Source organism: Lonchura striata, chromosome 5 (assembly GCF_046129695.1).
Source record: "Lonchura striata isolate bLonStr1 chromosome 5, bLonStr1.mat, whole genome shotgun sequence".
Taxonomy (NCBI): domain Eukaryota; kingdom Metazoa; phylum Chordata; class Aves; order Passeriformes; family Estrildidae; genus Lonchura; species Lonchura striata.
In genome coordinates this window covers 14,298,847-14,315,177 of record NC_134607.1, presented here as the reverse complement: position 1 = coordinate 14,315,177, position 16,331 = coordinate 14,298,847, and positions in this window count along the sequence as shown.

Here is a 16,331-nt window from a genome sequence, read left to right as displayed (position 1 = left end):
GACCTGGAAAATGCTGCTGGTGTTTCAGGCAGTAGCACCAGCGCTGCAGGACTGGGTAAGTATTGTAAATGCAGGCGAACCCAGTGGGAAGAAATGATAACATCTGACTCCGTTCAGCAGGCTGAATGATTTCTTTATTATAACTATACTATAATACATTAATACACTATTTAAAGGAGATACTAAAACTGCATACCTACTTTTTCTAACTACCATATCTAACTCACAACTGGTGACCCTCTCGCTCAAGTCCAGCCCCAGGTGGGTTGGATTTGCCATCAGGCTCAAACAATCCTCACCAGAATCCAATCAAGCACTCACCCCAGGTAAGCAATTCTCCAAACACATTTCAAATGGGAAAAACAAGGAGAAGAAATAGAAATTCTTTCCTCTGTGCTCCTCTATGAAAAAAATCTTGAGCGAGAGAAGAATGTGCTTGCCACAGGTGAGTGTCAGCCCAGCTGATGGAGCTGCACAGAGCTGGGTGGGGCTGCCTGAGGACGGGGCTCAAGCTAAGCCCTGCACAGCCCCTCCTGTGCCCCCCTAGGAGCATCCCCACATGGGGATTTGTGTCAGTTTAACTTCACATTATCAGCACAACTTCCACAGGCACCGAATGCCTAACCCACCAAGGATAAATCAATGCCTCCCCTTGTATTTAACAGAGATACGACTTAAATACAGTAAGTAAATCAAAGTAATTATTTAAAATTAAAATGATTTAAGAGAGCTAATCTGGGAGAATGGCAGGGTGGTTGCAGAAGCGGCTGAGATGCAGGACTTCAGCAGCTATTCCTGACTCTGTCAGGGACTTGCTGTACAACTTCAGGAAAATTACTCAGCCCATCTTTAAGACTGCTGTAATAATGCCTACTTCAAAGGGGTGTTATGAGGTTTAATTCATTAATGCCTGCAAAGCACTTTGAGATCTGTGGATTAAAGGCACTACAGTGCAAAGTATTATTAGCTACAGGAAAAGCTCTCAGACAAGCATGGCATTAAATGTCTGCAGTTTAAAAAAAATAGCAAGAAAAACGTCCAAAGAGGAGCAAATTGTGAGTGATTTGGGTTTGTTCTTTTCTCTGTGACCAGGTTTCCATTAGTCAGATCTGTGCTTTGCTAAACTGAGGCCGGGAATGGTACAGCTCAGGGTCTGATTTTGTTGTCACTTCTAGAGCTCCCATATTTTTAACACAACTGTTTGGATTTGGGGCTTCTTTTAGGGGCTTCATTTTATCAAAATCCAGCTTTTGTGCATCAAAAGACTATTCAACTTCCCTCTAAGGATATATTTACCCACTGAGTTAAACAAGGAGAAGAAAATAATTTTCCTTTCTATTGACAACTTAAGGGGTTTTTTAATTCAGTTTGTGCATTTATTTTCCCAACGAAAAGTCTATTCCATTTGATTTTAAAGGGCTAAGATTTTCAATACTGGTATTTATGTGGAATACAGAGGGATTTTTTTATCACAAAATGGGGTCTTTTTAATTATCTTTAGTGGTGCTGATCTACCTAGTGTGAGTATAATTGCAAACAGACAAATTGGGATTGACACCCAGAAATGGACTAAATGGAGGGATTTTTTTTAGTGACTGCCTTGCTCCCAAGTATTAATTTATTTCTGATGTTAAGTTTCAAGAGAAAATAGCCAAAGGTAGCAGGTTGTTTCTGTAGGTCCAGATTTAAATCTTGTCTGATCTTCTCAATCACTCTGTGCCTGTGCATCAGAGTCCCACAGGGCAGGGATCAGCAGGATTTCCCCCATCAAAATCAGGCAGCAAAGATGAGGATAGAAGAAAGTTCCTAAAACAATGTGCTGAGGAACATTCTTAAAGCTGTTACATCTATCTTATTATCTGAATTCATACGGATCTTACTTGGTTTTTATTCTTTATACTTTTGAAACTTTTTGAGTAGAACTTATTGGCTTAAAAATAAATATAACCAACAGCCCACCCTCGCCCCCCTTAATGAAAAGACAGCAACACAACAGCTTAGAATGTTCTTTAAAAAAAAAAAAAAAAGCATTTCTGACTACAGTGAGGAAAACCTTTTAACTTCACTTTGTTTCCTGGTCCCATTGAAACAGAAGACAGAGGAAGCAAAGTATAAGTGATTCTGGCTCCCAGAGATGCTTTGTTTCTCTTCTGATAGAATCTGAAACTTCATGTAGGTGGTGGGTAGAGCCATCATAACCTGCTTTCTTCTGACTGAATGAAGAAGGTCAAGATATTATCGTATCAAGGAAGAAGAAATTACATGGGCATTCCTTCCAGACAATAAAGACGGTTCTGACAGCATGATCAAAACAACTGGATAACTTTTTTCTTTTCTTACAGACACACCAATGTTTAAATGACAGCTGAAAGCAGATGATGGACTAAACACATTATTCTCTGTTCCATGTACTTTTTTATAATACAAGTATATCTTGAAGACTATATTCAAGTTGATCAAATAATAAGTCAATTTGTCAATAAAACAGATTAGGCAACCTATCTGCTGAGATGATATCTGTCAAACAACATATTTTTGTTAACACAATTTGGAAGCAAATGCCTTCACAAAATACAACGCATAAAAAGCCCACAATGCCACTTTGAAGTTTATTGAAACAGAGTTAGGCCTTGTTTCAGTTACAGGCATTTAGACTTTCTTAAAGTTTTAGTAGCTAGCTAACAAACCACAGTTGGGAAAAGACTAGAAACAAGCTTTACTGGCCTGGTGGGCACTGTCTGTTGCCAGCATTTGGATTTATTCCCAAGTCTCTTGGCAATGTCCACTCTGTGGGCACAAGCCATCATCAGTGGGGTTGGTGCAGGGGTATTTCCATTTCTCCACTTGCTGTTTTTTCTGCATTCCCCCACATTTTTCTCTGCTGTTGCTCACTGCTGAGACATGTTCAGCATCTGATGTGCCTGGTCACACGCTCAGGCAGGATGCTCTGACATGTTGTGTACACTGAGGCAAAGCATCCCTGGGAGGTGCTGGGCCCTGATCTGGGCTTAGCAGCAGGGAGGATCTCTCAGTTTTGCCCTGTGTGACATAGAACAGGACAAAAAGCACTAAAAAGGAAGCACGGATGTGCACAAGTGCACAGAGTGATCAGAGCAGTGTGGAGATAAACCATGTAAGGACATGTGCCTGAAAATATGTATTGGTGACTCTGAGAGACCCTGAGCTGTCCAATTTAAGGTAAAATCAGTGCCTGGAAAAGGCAAGAAAATTTTCATTCTGAGTATGGGGAAATTTAGATTAGCCAGCCTCAGATGTTAGTGGGTTTTCCAGGTAATTTTCAAAGCAGGTGGTTTAGTTTGTGGGGTTTTCTCCCACTCCCTCCCTGTGCTAATGCCATGGAAAATGAGGCTGGTTCAGAAACTTTGATTATTCTTTCCCGAGGGGGGAACTTGTCATAGGCTGATAGTTCAGATAGAACTGGTTTGGGTTTGATTTATGTTTTGTTGGTTTTTGGTTTTTTTAAACAGAACTTGGGAAGTACTATGTTGCTCAGCTATCTGATGCAAAGGCTGAGGGAAACTGAAGCTACTCCAAAGTGTGAACAGGCTGTAACAGGAGGATCAGCTGTGCTGCCTGAAAACCAAGCAAACAAACAAACAAAAGGAAGGATTAAATCCTGACAGAGATTTAAGAACTTTTCCACCCAAGCTTGCCTCTACAGATTCAGGCTGCTGTTAAGAATTAATGAACTAATTTGCTATTGCTCTCAATATTGCATCAACACCTCATGGTACAGAAGAGCTTCCATTCAGAAAAAACTTTCTAAAATCCCCAAATGTGGGAAGTATATTCTGAAAGGTACAGATTAAAAAATAATAAAACTCTGCAGAAAATGCTTAAAGGCAGCAGTGGAAAGAGATGGGTATTAAAAAAAAGAAGTCCAAAAAACTATTGTCAAAAATTTATGTCAAAACATTCCTTTTTATGGTGAAATTATTATAAAAGTCAAAGATCTTCCCATAAATTCTACTGAGGAGCTCATTCAAGTTCTTGTCGTGGAAATGCCCATGCACAGAAGTGAATGGCACACCTGGTAGGAAGCTGAGTTTCCCATTTATTTCTCCAACCCTCTGAGATTATGTGATCACAGGAATGCTAAATTATGCACCCAGTCCTACAAACCTTAAAGCATGAGATAGCCAGCAATCTACTCTCATTCAGAATAATTCCAAATAGTTTGGCATGTCTCCACATTGCAAGGCACCAGTGTTACCCCTTGCAATTGCTCTTTAAAGCAAAAACATGTGCAAAATGTCTTCATTCCGCCTAGTAGTATCATATGTCAATCAGATTCAAGATGTAGAACTGGCCAGCAATATCTTGAAAAAAAAGAAATAATCTCTCTTGTTTGAATCACTTTGAATTAACTTGACTCTGTCGTGTTACTGGCAAAAATATTCTCTCTTGCACATCTGATTTCTAATTTTCTCTTTTTTTTTTTCGGTTAGTTGGTTTTTTGGTCTTGGTCTTTGGATTTTTCTGCAAGTTCCAAGGACCTGGTTTAAGATTTACAAGACCAGCTTAGCCTGGGGCTTTGGCAAGCAATTGAACACTGGCGACAGTGCACTGAGGCTTACTGACACTGTTCAAAACCTCTGCAAGGTGCCAAAGGAAGCAGTAGATCATTTTACAGAAATAACAAAGGTCTGGTTCTGTGAATTTATGCAAACAGAAATTGCAGGTATTTATGACAATGTTTGTGTGTGTATGATATGCATACACTTATATCTAAGTGACATTACCTGTTTGCTTTGTGTCTTAATGATGGCATTGACACTTACTAAGCTAAAGACAAGATGGATCTAAAATTCGATCAGATCCTCAGAATTCTTTTTGCAAAAAAAAAACAAACTGAGCTGTTTTTGCTTTTGACCTTAGCATCCAGGTCTTCTGCTTCCCTGCTCCAAAGAGAAATTACACTGCTGACACCTGATGCTAACATGTGGCAAATCCCAAATTCCTCCAGCGCAGCATTTGGCCTTAGTTTCCTCAGATTTCCCTGAAGAATTTCTCTGTTCCCAAACCCAGTTCTTTTACTTTTTCTCTCTTTGTTAGGCTTCACAGGTGTACAGAGAAAAACACCAATTTTACAGCATTTCTTCCAGGTTTGAGGAAAAGGCACGGTCCCACTGAGACACCCCCTTACCAGCAGATATAAGACAGCCACATGTAACCCTCAGAGGGAAATGAATACTGCTGTAGTTCACCAGAAATCAGTAAATGCTTCTATTTTTAGTATGCCTTCAGCCACCACAATGCTTTCACAATCCTCAACATGAAATATTTGTGTGGGCTGCTCAGGGACCTTGGGCCAAGGTGTAAGTGGGTGGCTGACACATCCTGGCACTGTTGTGCCAGGAGTCACCTCCACCATGTAAATGGGAGGGAAAGGCCAAGGGCAGCACACACAGAGTGGCACAGCCCACACAGAAGTGTAAAATGAAATATCCCTGTGCTGTGAGCAGATCAGGTGTGTGTCATGTCCCTAAACAGGCTGCTGCAAAGATGGGGGCACACTGACAGCAGCAAAGCTTCAAAAATTGGATTATCGGTGTAAACTGTGGTTCCCTCATGCACTATTTATATTTTGTCTCCAACTACATATTGTTTGCTGGTTTTCCTTCCTGGGGCCCTGGCTTAGCACAGAGACACAGATGTACTGACTTGCACCTAGCTGGAAGCCAGCCTTTCCCTGTTAGCTCACTGCTCCAAGGCTGTCTCATGGCCTCTGCTGTGACCCACGGTGACAACCCCACCACCCAGGCAAAGGTGCCCCCTTCTTTTGACAAAGGTACCGCCTCCCTTTGACACACCTGGCTGTGTCATTTGCATTCTTCTCAGCTGTTTGCAGTGTAATTTCCATTCTTCTCAGCTGTTTGCTGTCTTCAGGTCTCCGGGAGGCCAGAGGTTAGCGTAAGCATCATTTTGCTGTGAATTCATAGCAAATTACAGGTAAAAATTTTGGCTAATCTTAGACACACAGGTAGATAAGCCCCAAAGCTGCCTGTTAGAGCAGTTTAGATCTGCCAGCTGCTGCCCCAAGCAAGAAGCCTTTCCACCAGGCAGGTGAAGACACAGGCTCAAAAAATGGGGGCTATACAGCCAGTGGTAAATCCTGCCCCTTCTCTCAATAATAGCTCAGGTAGGTCAGGAATTCAGATATCCTCTTTCTTTATTCTTCCACCTGTTGAAAATCTTTTCTTCTTACACCCCACTGTGATCATGCTTTGCAGTAAGGGAGGCATAAATCCTTCTTTCACCCCTCAGCTGGCAGCAGATCAACCCCACTGGCTTTGCTGGCATTTACAGGGGTGGGGAAACATTATTTACCTTCCCAAAGTTATTGAATTTGCTGTACCTCAATGTTGAACAACTCTTTGTAATGGTTACCAAGAGATGACATCACTGAAACTTACTTTTGTGTCATTATCCTCACCAAAGGTAAATACAGAATGTTGTCACACCACTATATGATGTAAATATGTCATCGTAATTTGTCTTTACATATCATAAATATTTTATCATATGACATTATTACACCTCCAGATATCTTTTTCCATATGAATAGTAATTGCTCAAAGTATTTACTGTAATTATGTCACTTGATGAAATTACAGTAATTACATCGAAAAATGATAGCCCATGACTAATGAGTTAAAATAGCATGGAAATGCACATAAAAAATGCATTTAAAATGTTAAGGATCTGAGGCAAACTTACAAAAGCAAGGAAATTCACAACTGAGAATTTAATCTCCAATAACATTTTAGTGCACTACAATTTTACCTTATGTGGCAGAAGGAGGAAGGGAGGGGAAAAAAAAAACCAAAAAGAGGCATTGCCTGAATAGGAATAAAGTGGAAAAGTGAACTGCAGCAGAGCATAACCTGTGTATCTTGTACAGGGTGCACAGCAGTATCCAGTGCTGTACAACAGCAGCCAAAGGTGTTCACCAGGAGCAAGGAGCAGAGGACTGAGGTCAGAGCTGAGGTGAGGAATTGTCACCTGGGGTCAAGTTTCTGCCCAAGGACAGCCAGGGAACATAATTTTTTGATAGGTCAGGATAAAATCACTGGATTTGGCCTGCAGTGCCAAACTTAGGAGCAGAGTGGCTGGCAGGTGCCAGGAACATGTGTGAGTTTCTCATGGGGCTTTGATCCCTGAGCTGTGCTCACAGCTGCTGTAATGCCACCTCCTCCTGCAGCCAAAAAGGGTTGGCACAAACCTTGGTACCCCAGGCAGCCACACAGGTGCTGCTCCACAGCCACACTGTGTCCTTGCTGCCACTTGCACCTCAGGGAGGCACAAGTCCCTCTGGCAGGGAAGATCCACCAACAAATCTTTTGGATTCAGACCTTCATGACAAGGAGGTGGTTCTTCTACTCATTTGTAATTCCGGTCTTATTTCCTACATGAAAAGAAATTGTTTTGTTGTTAAATGCTGGTGGTGCCCGAGAAGCAAAGAGGAACCATTGATGCTAATTGTTTGTTTCCAGGCTCAGGAGTGAGCCATGAACCCAACCAGGAGAGGAATTCAGGGCTGGTAACCTCCTCCTTGCACAGCTGGTGCAGAAGCACCATAGACCTCACTCATTTTGAAGTTGCCCCCAAGCTGCTTTCAAACTAAGGTGCCCAAATTGTATGTTTCATCAGGTCAGGAAACCCCACTGAACTGAACCATTACTGTACAGGAGAAGGAAACTTGGTGTGGCTGAATTGTGAGACAGACAGACAGACAGACTGGGGCCAAAGGTCAGAGAGACAGGGAGAGAAAAGGAAAGCAAAAAAGGAAACAAGGAAAGGGGGAAAGCGAGAAAGAGAAATTCTGTTTCCAGTTAGAATACCCAGTAATAATTTAATATATGGTGCCATTTTAGAAAATGTGCTATTCATATTTATGAAAGGCTTAATAGATGCAGCTGCATCATTTAACAAATTATTATAAGGCATGGTATGAAAGGCATTAGTAAGAAATGCTTAACAGATGATGCTGTGACAAGCTGTTACAACGTGTGTTATAAGATGTCAATATTATTAAATCTATGAGCTTGGTTAGCACGTGAATATAAATAATTTTTATGCATGCTACAAATTGCCATGCTTCATTAATAATGAAGTGTTTATAAATGGAACCTTACTGTAAAGCATTATTACATGCATCTACTCAGAGGACCTTGGAGTAATGCTGTAGTAGAATTATCACACTGAGACACAGACTAGAAAGGCTGCTTTATTTTACTCTCTTAGTCGACATGGGTTCAAATACACTGGACTTTGATTCCTGAAAACCCATGTGGTAGGGGCCACCAGTAGTCCCTGGATGAAAGCTGCTGTTGTCACATTCTTTGTTACTCTGAAATCACTCTGTCCTCACCTGCATGAGATTTACACCAGTGTAAGTACAAGTGCCCATGGAGTAACTCCTGATTGACCCTGCTGCAAGTGATACATGCTGTGGGACACTTTATTTTCCTTCCTAAGTGAGAGCTGGCTGAAGAATAACTGTGTGTGTTGTAAGGCATTCTTCTGAGGGAAAGAAAAAGAGAAAAAAAAAAAACAAACCAGCATGTATCTTTGAAAAGCTGCATTTCCCTGCATCTCAGGTATTCTGCCCTTCCAACAGATACCTTCCAAAATAATCAAAAAGAAACATCTTTGCAGGGCTTTTTACTTCACAAAAAAATCTATGCTTTTCCAGAAGCTGTCATGACTCAGCAACATGGAGGAGAGGCTTCATTCATTTGTTCTGAGCATCATGCAGGAAAGCATTGCTGGCTTTCATTCTTTTAACGATTTCATGCCTTCATGGTTGGTGTTTGAGCCTCCAGTACCCCATGGAATGTACCAATGTACTTACAGAGACAGCTACCACAGAACCTGTGCCTTGGCCTGCGGAGATTGAAGCTCCTTTAACAAAATGTCATACTGTGTGATGGCAAACAACGGGTCTTACAGTCTCACTTACTATTTTTTTCCCAAAAAGAATTTTACTTAATGTTTAAAGTGGACTGGGGGGAGAATGAGAGGGGCCTGGTTTTCAATTATCTACCCATTCTACCTTTTAAAGTTAACATTCTTTTAAACAGTTTTTCACTAACCCCATGTTATTTTGATGATGGGACCTGAAATAAATTGAGAGGGCCACAACTGACCAGATGTGAGAAGGTGTGTAAATATTCATAGCTGGGGTTTCAGTGGAGGCAAAACCACTCAGCTCACCTGGTATCATGAACCATCTGGAAAAAAAAAAAGATGTGTGAGCACCACTCAGGAAAAAAAAGATGCATGAGCACCACTCAAGCACTAATGCAGCAGCTGGGCAATCCCTCATCTCTTCCAGTTCTGTTCCCTCTAATGCCAGCAGTGAGAGCAAGGGTGTACACAGTTTGTGGTGATTGGGAGTGGGGCTGTGGCCCAGCCTCATCCCTGACTGGCTCCAGCTGTGCAGGACAGGTGAGCAGCATTGAAGGGAACAGCCATGGAGTGCCCAGGGGCACTGACCAACCCCAGAGGGAGCAGAGGGCACACAGGTGCAGTGCATCAACATCAGGGCTATAAAAGGCTGGGCTGAAGGACAAGAAGGGCAGCTGCTGCAGCCTTCTGAAGTGGAGTGGTGTTTCTCTGTGTGGGCAGCTTCTAGAAACCTTTTGAAGAGGTAAGGTGTTACTGTGTTTGAGGTGAAGTCTTCTGAAATTGTGTGGGGATCTTCTGTGTATCGTGGCCACCTCAGCTGTGACACGAGGGGATGTAGACCACTCCATGTGTCACCTCTGTTATCATACAGGAATTGAAAAACAAGCTGAAATATTGCCTCACTGCATAAAGCTCATAAATGATGCAGAGGATTTCATTCCAAGTTCTGGGCAAAAGTTTGAATTTTTTTTTTTTTTTTTTTTTTTTTTTTTCAAACAGATACATACTTATACTGACCAAAGCCTTCCCTTTTGGTTCTTTTTCACTCTAGTGTTTTGTGGCACACACAGGTTAATGTAAAGCAAGCATGCTGAGGGACTTGTATTTATCTTTTAGCCTTGATGTGATTGCAATCTTTTTGGTCTTCATGCAATAGTTTCTGGTCAGTTTACAGTCCCTCCTGCTATAATTCATCTCATATCACTTATTTTCTTTGTTTCCCCATTCTTCATCTTTAACTTCTGAGTCAACTTTTTACTTATTCCATGACTCCTGTACCTGAAACATTACTATTAACCTTGGATGTGGAACTGTGTTCAAAATTTTTTCTGAAGTGTAAACATCTCTGGCATTTCTTTACAAAATTTGCAATTGTGTTCCAAAACACTCCTTACTATAAACTTCAGAGTCATTCCCACCTTCCCCTGTGAGTGTTTCAGTTCCAGGTGGAGAGGGGGATGCTGAAACCACAGGAGTCAGCTCTTCAGGAATCTCACCCAGCTTTCCTGTCTGGCAGCGGGGCTTTGCTTGATGGAACGTGGGATTTCCACATCAGCCTGCTGAATAGGAACAGGAAAAGGGCAAATTTTCCATGTGGGTCAGATGGCCCTGCTTGTGCTTCCAATCTTTCCCAGAGCTGCACAGGGTTCCCACACGAGTGGGAGGGATGGGCAGGGACAGGGAGGAGGCACAGTCCTGCTAAATGCCTGGGCTGGAGCAGACCCAGGGCCTCTGGCTGTGGGTGGGGAGAGGCATGAAGGGCAAAGTCTTCCTGTGACCAGCCATGTGCTGCTTGCATGCCAGCCCCACCTGCTCACTGTCCCCACAGGTAACAGCAGAGCAGTTTTTGGTACAGCCCGTGAGTTTTTCAGCCCCACCTGCTCACTGTCCCCACAGGTAACAGAAGAGCAGTTTTTGGTACAGCCTGTGAGTTTTTCAGCTCCTGAGCTGATTGAGAGCCTCATTACTTGGCACTGTGCCTGCTGCAAGGGTGGCAACCAGCAAAGCAGCAGACAACTGTATTAAGTACAGCTGGAGAAAAGGGAAAATAACACCTAGTATCCAGCACAGCTTATCAAAGGGTCTTGAAATGCTCAGCAAATTTTAATAAAGACACACAAAGCCCGGTGAGCCTGGAAATATTGTGACAGCCAGATTAAACCCAGCCCAAGTGAGAAACCAAGGCAGGTTGGAGGGGCACTGGTGCAGCAGCAGGGCTGTCACCCTGGGGTGACCCTGCTGGGGTGTCGCCTCCACTGCCCCTGCCATCAGTCCTGGGAAAGCCTCCCACTGCCCAGCAATGCTCTCCAAAGCCCCTGGCTGCTGGACCAGGTTCGGCAGCTTCTGGTCCTCCCTGCATCCCCAGGGCTCACCTGGGAGCATCAGGAGCTCCCATGTGCCTCACCTGCTGGTTCACCATACTCTTCCCATGGTGTGAGGGGCAGACTGGGTCACAGGGAAGCAGGGCTGCCAGTGATCCTGTTCAGCCTATATTTATTTACACACTCAGCTCCTCCAGCATTTCTGTTTTATATGTTTCTCTATTTAGATGATGTGTGAATTCCTTGTACACTTTTTTTTCCTCAGAGTCATGCAGTGAGTGTTTGTGCATCTGTATTGTGCTCTACTTTTCCTCATGTTCACAGATTTTTATTAAAATATTTCCATAAAACAGGTTGTTACCAGAAATACATGAATACATACAAATTAATACATAAAAACAGATGAGTTATATAGAATATTTACAAACAATGGGATAGAATTCAAAACTTCTCACAAACACAGCATACAAACAAGCATATACATACCCCATGTTTACTGGTATTTATTTTAAGATTTCCTTGGTAGTTATGAGGTAGACTTGGGCTGACAGGCAATCTTTTCCTTCCCATTGTGGATTGAGGGGAAATCAAAAAATTTCTCAGTTAACAGCCAAATGAAAAAGATATTTTGTGCCCAGCTTGTGTTTCCTCAGCCTGCAGAAATAAACACACACAGTGTAAAAATTGGGCTGGAGACAGTGCTGACATGACCAAGTTCTTGTGTGGTGAAGCTCAGAGCCTTGAGCCTCCTGGCCAGAGTTTGGCTGTAGGTAAAGGGAGGGCCCAAGCCCTGACTGCTGTGCTTGCAGCCCATCTCTTTGTTATCTAAAACATTGGCAGGAGATAAATATCTCAGTGAATAAAAAATACCCACAGGACAGCATTCAGAGAGCAGGTATGCAACCAAGCTCTGCAAAGGGAGAAAAGTCCAAAGAGTCTAATGATTTTGCCAACCTTCAATCCAAAAGAAAAGTTAAACAACAGGAAGAAGGGGTTTGAAATGCAGTTTTATTAGATCAGATCACTGAAGGCAGTGGAGCCAGGTGGCTTCCTCAATTCCCAGACTGCCCGTGTGAGCTTCTGGTTTGCCCCACAGCCAGAGCTGAGGTGTCTTGCTTGGCAGGAGCCCAGGGGCTTTGCCATCTTGTGGCTGAGGCTCCATCTCATGTTTCCACCAGGGTCTGAACTCCATGCTCCTGTGCCAACATTTCTAGGCTCCTCAGGTGTAAGGGGAGCAGTGTGGCATGGCACAAAGGCCAGCACACCCTGCCAGATATTGGCACTTCAGGTCCTCAAGCTGCAGAGGCAAAACTGGGCAGTCCTTGATGATGGGCTCCTGCTTCTGCAGCATAGGATCCCTTCCTGCACTCCTTGACAAAATTATAAAGGCCAGGAAAGGCAGGCTGGTTTTTCTCCTTTTCCAAGAGGAACTTCTTTTGGCAATGTTTTGCCAGAGTCTGGAAGTGTGAAATTGGCTGTTCATGTGCTGCCTGCACAAGTATTGGAGTTTGAAAGAGAAGACAATTAATTTCAGTTGTTGACTTAAACTGGTGTTGAAAGGTACTTAATTTCCCAACTCTTCTTCCTATAAATAGATTAGGGGTTACATGAGAGTCAAGTTGTGCTTGTTTGTCTTCCCTCTAGATATATTTCTCATGGCTGCTTATCTATCAGCTGCCCCCTGGCATTAACACAATTTCTCAAATTAATTTAGCTCACTCACTCTCATTGCCCCACAGCCAAAAAAAATTTCTCTCCTTTTTCAAAACAAACAAACAAAAGAAACACCAAACCCCACCCCACCACCACCACTTTGGAACCAATATCTTCTGGAAGGGAGATTGAGCAATGTGTGTCTTGAACTTATGATTGAGAGAGCTAAAGCAAATGTGTCTTTTGGAGAGGTAAGCGTTTGTGTTAGCAGTCTGGGAGGACTACAAGGGCTGGGGAGCTCCATCAATGCTTCCAGGAGTTGTGTGCACCCAGCAGCTGCACTGTAAATCCCTCTGTCTATCCATATTATTTGGTCATTTTTCTCAGTATTACTTATTCATGTACTGGCTGCATTTCTTTTTCTTGCTTTCTGTTACGACCCAAGAAGGCAACCATGAGATCTAAAACAGCAAAAGACTTTTTTTTTTTTTTTTATATGGAGAATTACTTGCAAGAAGGAATATTACCAATGCTGAGGAGATTTAATGTGTTCAGCTTGAACATCCACACAAACGTTCACACTAGACAAGCAAACGAGGTTGATTGATGCACACTGATCACTGATGTGCCTGGAGAAGTTCAAGCTCCATCCTGTGGCTTAATGCAAATTAATCAGAGTGCTTGCCCATGGGCTACCTCTTCCCTTCCCTGCACAACTGTTCCAGCCCCAGGACCCAGGCCATGAAGCACACAGTAAATATCTAACAGGAGGGTTTGGAGGACAGTCATATTTTCTGATGCAGATAAGGACATCTGGGTAAGCATGAATCACTGCTCTGAAGGCAGCATTTGTATTTTTCATGGAGTGCATATTTAAAGAACAAGAATCCCTTGATCTAAAAATTCTGTGGTTGTCTTGCTGCCTCTCACCTGATCTCTGATCTGAAGATGCAAAATTAATTTAGTCCTCACTATAACGTAGAGCTGAACAGAATTAGAAAAGGTCTGTGCCTTATCTCTGGAGATGCCAAATCCTTATCTGCTAGCACTGCACTACAGAGCTCTTGACAAAAGGGGAGGAAAACCACCAGTACTTTAAACATAATAGTGTATAGCTGGAGATATCTAGGTGTACTTATCTTTTGAATAATGGTACTCTGTGGCATAGGAATTTGTGCTTACTCAAGGTACCCAGAATATCTTGGTAGCCCAAAATGTAGACCGATGCTTTTTAATTTGTGAGAGGACTGTGCCACACAGTCAGAGCTGTCACACAGGTTTCCTGGGCACATTTTGGCTATATGTGGTATTAAAATTAGGGGTTTCATATGGCTGTCCATCACCTGGACCACAGCCATTACTCCCAATGCACTGCTGGCTATTCTGAGGTCTAGGTGATAAAATACAGGTCTTGCTTAAATATTCTTGAAGTTAATAAATAGAAGGTGTATAAGGTAGCATGGTTTTGGGCTATTTCTTTTCTCTTAAAATGTTTAGAAGGAATGGCAGGAGCATACTGAACAGCTGATAAGTTGGTCAATGAACAGTGCACCCATATGTTTGTTATTGTGTGTTCCAGATGTAACAATAAACATTTGGTGGGAAGCTGCCCAACAGAACTATTCATTAAATACTCTGGTGTCTTTACAGAGAAGTATTATACTGAAAAGGGCATTGGTTTTATCCTTTTTTTCTAAGTACAGAAATAAGTATGTCAGGCAGTCACTGCACAGCTGAAGATCGAAATCACAGCACAGATCCAAGCAGATGCCGAGTGTGACAACTGCTCCATGCAGAGAGAAAGCGGAAAGTAGCTTTTAAATAAGGACTCTTCAAGATAATAAATAAAACTACCATTTAGCTGTCACATTTCATCATTTTATATCTCACCCAGTGCTCCTGTAATTGTTGCTAGTGATTCCACGCATGAATTGCATGGTGGGGCACATAAAATTGTTGAGGTAATAGGTCAGGTTACATCATTGCCACCATAGGTTTTCAGGAGCTCTCAAACCCTGCTCATCAGAAGTGTGCATTTAAATGAGGCTCGCACTGAATTTCAGAGAAGCCTACTTAACTCTTACTGGTTCAAAATCAACACTACAGAAAATAGCATCAAAATTGAACAGGCATTTTAAAACTGATTTAGGTGACCCCCATACTCTTCAGGGGTTTGATATGCAAAGTTTCCCTGTCCTTTTGCTCCTGAGAGTTTGATATTGGTCTATTCTGAAGTAACTATTGTTATTTTGCTACACCTGGGTTTAGGATTTTTTTTTTTTTATTAATAATTTTTACTTCAGAAAGAGTTCCTTCTTTCTTTTTAAATTAATCATGCAGTGATAAACTGAGATTCCCCACAGACCTGACATTTTGGAGTTGACTCTGGCCTTCCCCAGCTTCTTTCTTCCAGCAAAGCGTGGCGTGACACCCCAGTCACACCTTTTCCTGCTAGTCTATGGCTGCCTCCTCAGCACTTGGCTTAAATGGGATGATGGCACTTTCCTTTTCAGCCTGGTCTGAGCTAATTTCTTGCCCTAGGTTCAGCCAGTGCTCTGAACTTCAATGCAAAGATAATTGCTGTAGTGCTGTAGTTTTATCCAGTGTGTTTGGGACTGTGAGAACATCTGGGATAACTCCTCATGTGAGATAAATCTGAACCCTTTACTCCTTCAGTTTGCTTCTTTCTGACTGCAACACCTGACTGTTTCCAAGGGCCTGGAGTGACAGGACAAACGGAATGGCATCACACTGACAGAGAGTGGGTTTGGATGGGATATTGGACAGGAATTCCTCCTGTGAGGCTGGTGAGGTCCTGGTGCAGGGTGCCTAGATCAGCTGTGGCTGCCCCATTCAAGGCCAGGTCAGGTAGGACTTTGAGGAGCCTGATCTTTTGGCAGGTGTCCCAGCCCACGGCAGTCAGGTTGGAACAAGATGATCTTTAGGTTCTTTTCCAACCAAGGCCATTCTACGATATCTAAGGAGGATACATCAGCTTTACTCCCCTCTCTTTACTGTGGTGTCACCTACAGCTCCAATGAGGTGCAAAGCCACTCCCAGGAGCTGCATGAAAACAGATCTGGGCTCTCCCAAAAAGGCAGCAAACTCCTCTCTTACATGGCATCCTGAGTCCAAATTCATACAGTTCAATAGCAAGCAAAGCAAACAAACCTCTTTAATAACCTTTCATATTTTTATGTCTCTGGAAGGGTTTTCTACAGCTTTGGTAAATACTGTGTTAGCGAAATCAAGAATTGTTCTTCCTCTGGGCTGCACAGCAAGCACTATAGCACTGTAAAACATCAATTAATATAATTTTTATATAGCATAAAACAATACACATTAACACAATACTAAGTTATATTATGTGATGTTATTAACTCAAATAAGTAAACACAGATTGAATTAAAAGCTGTTCCATTT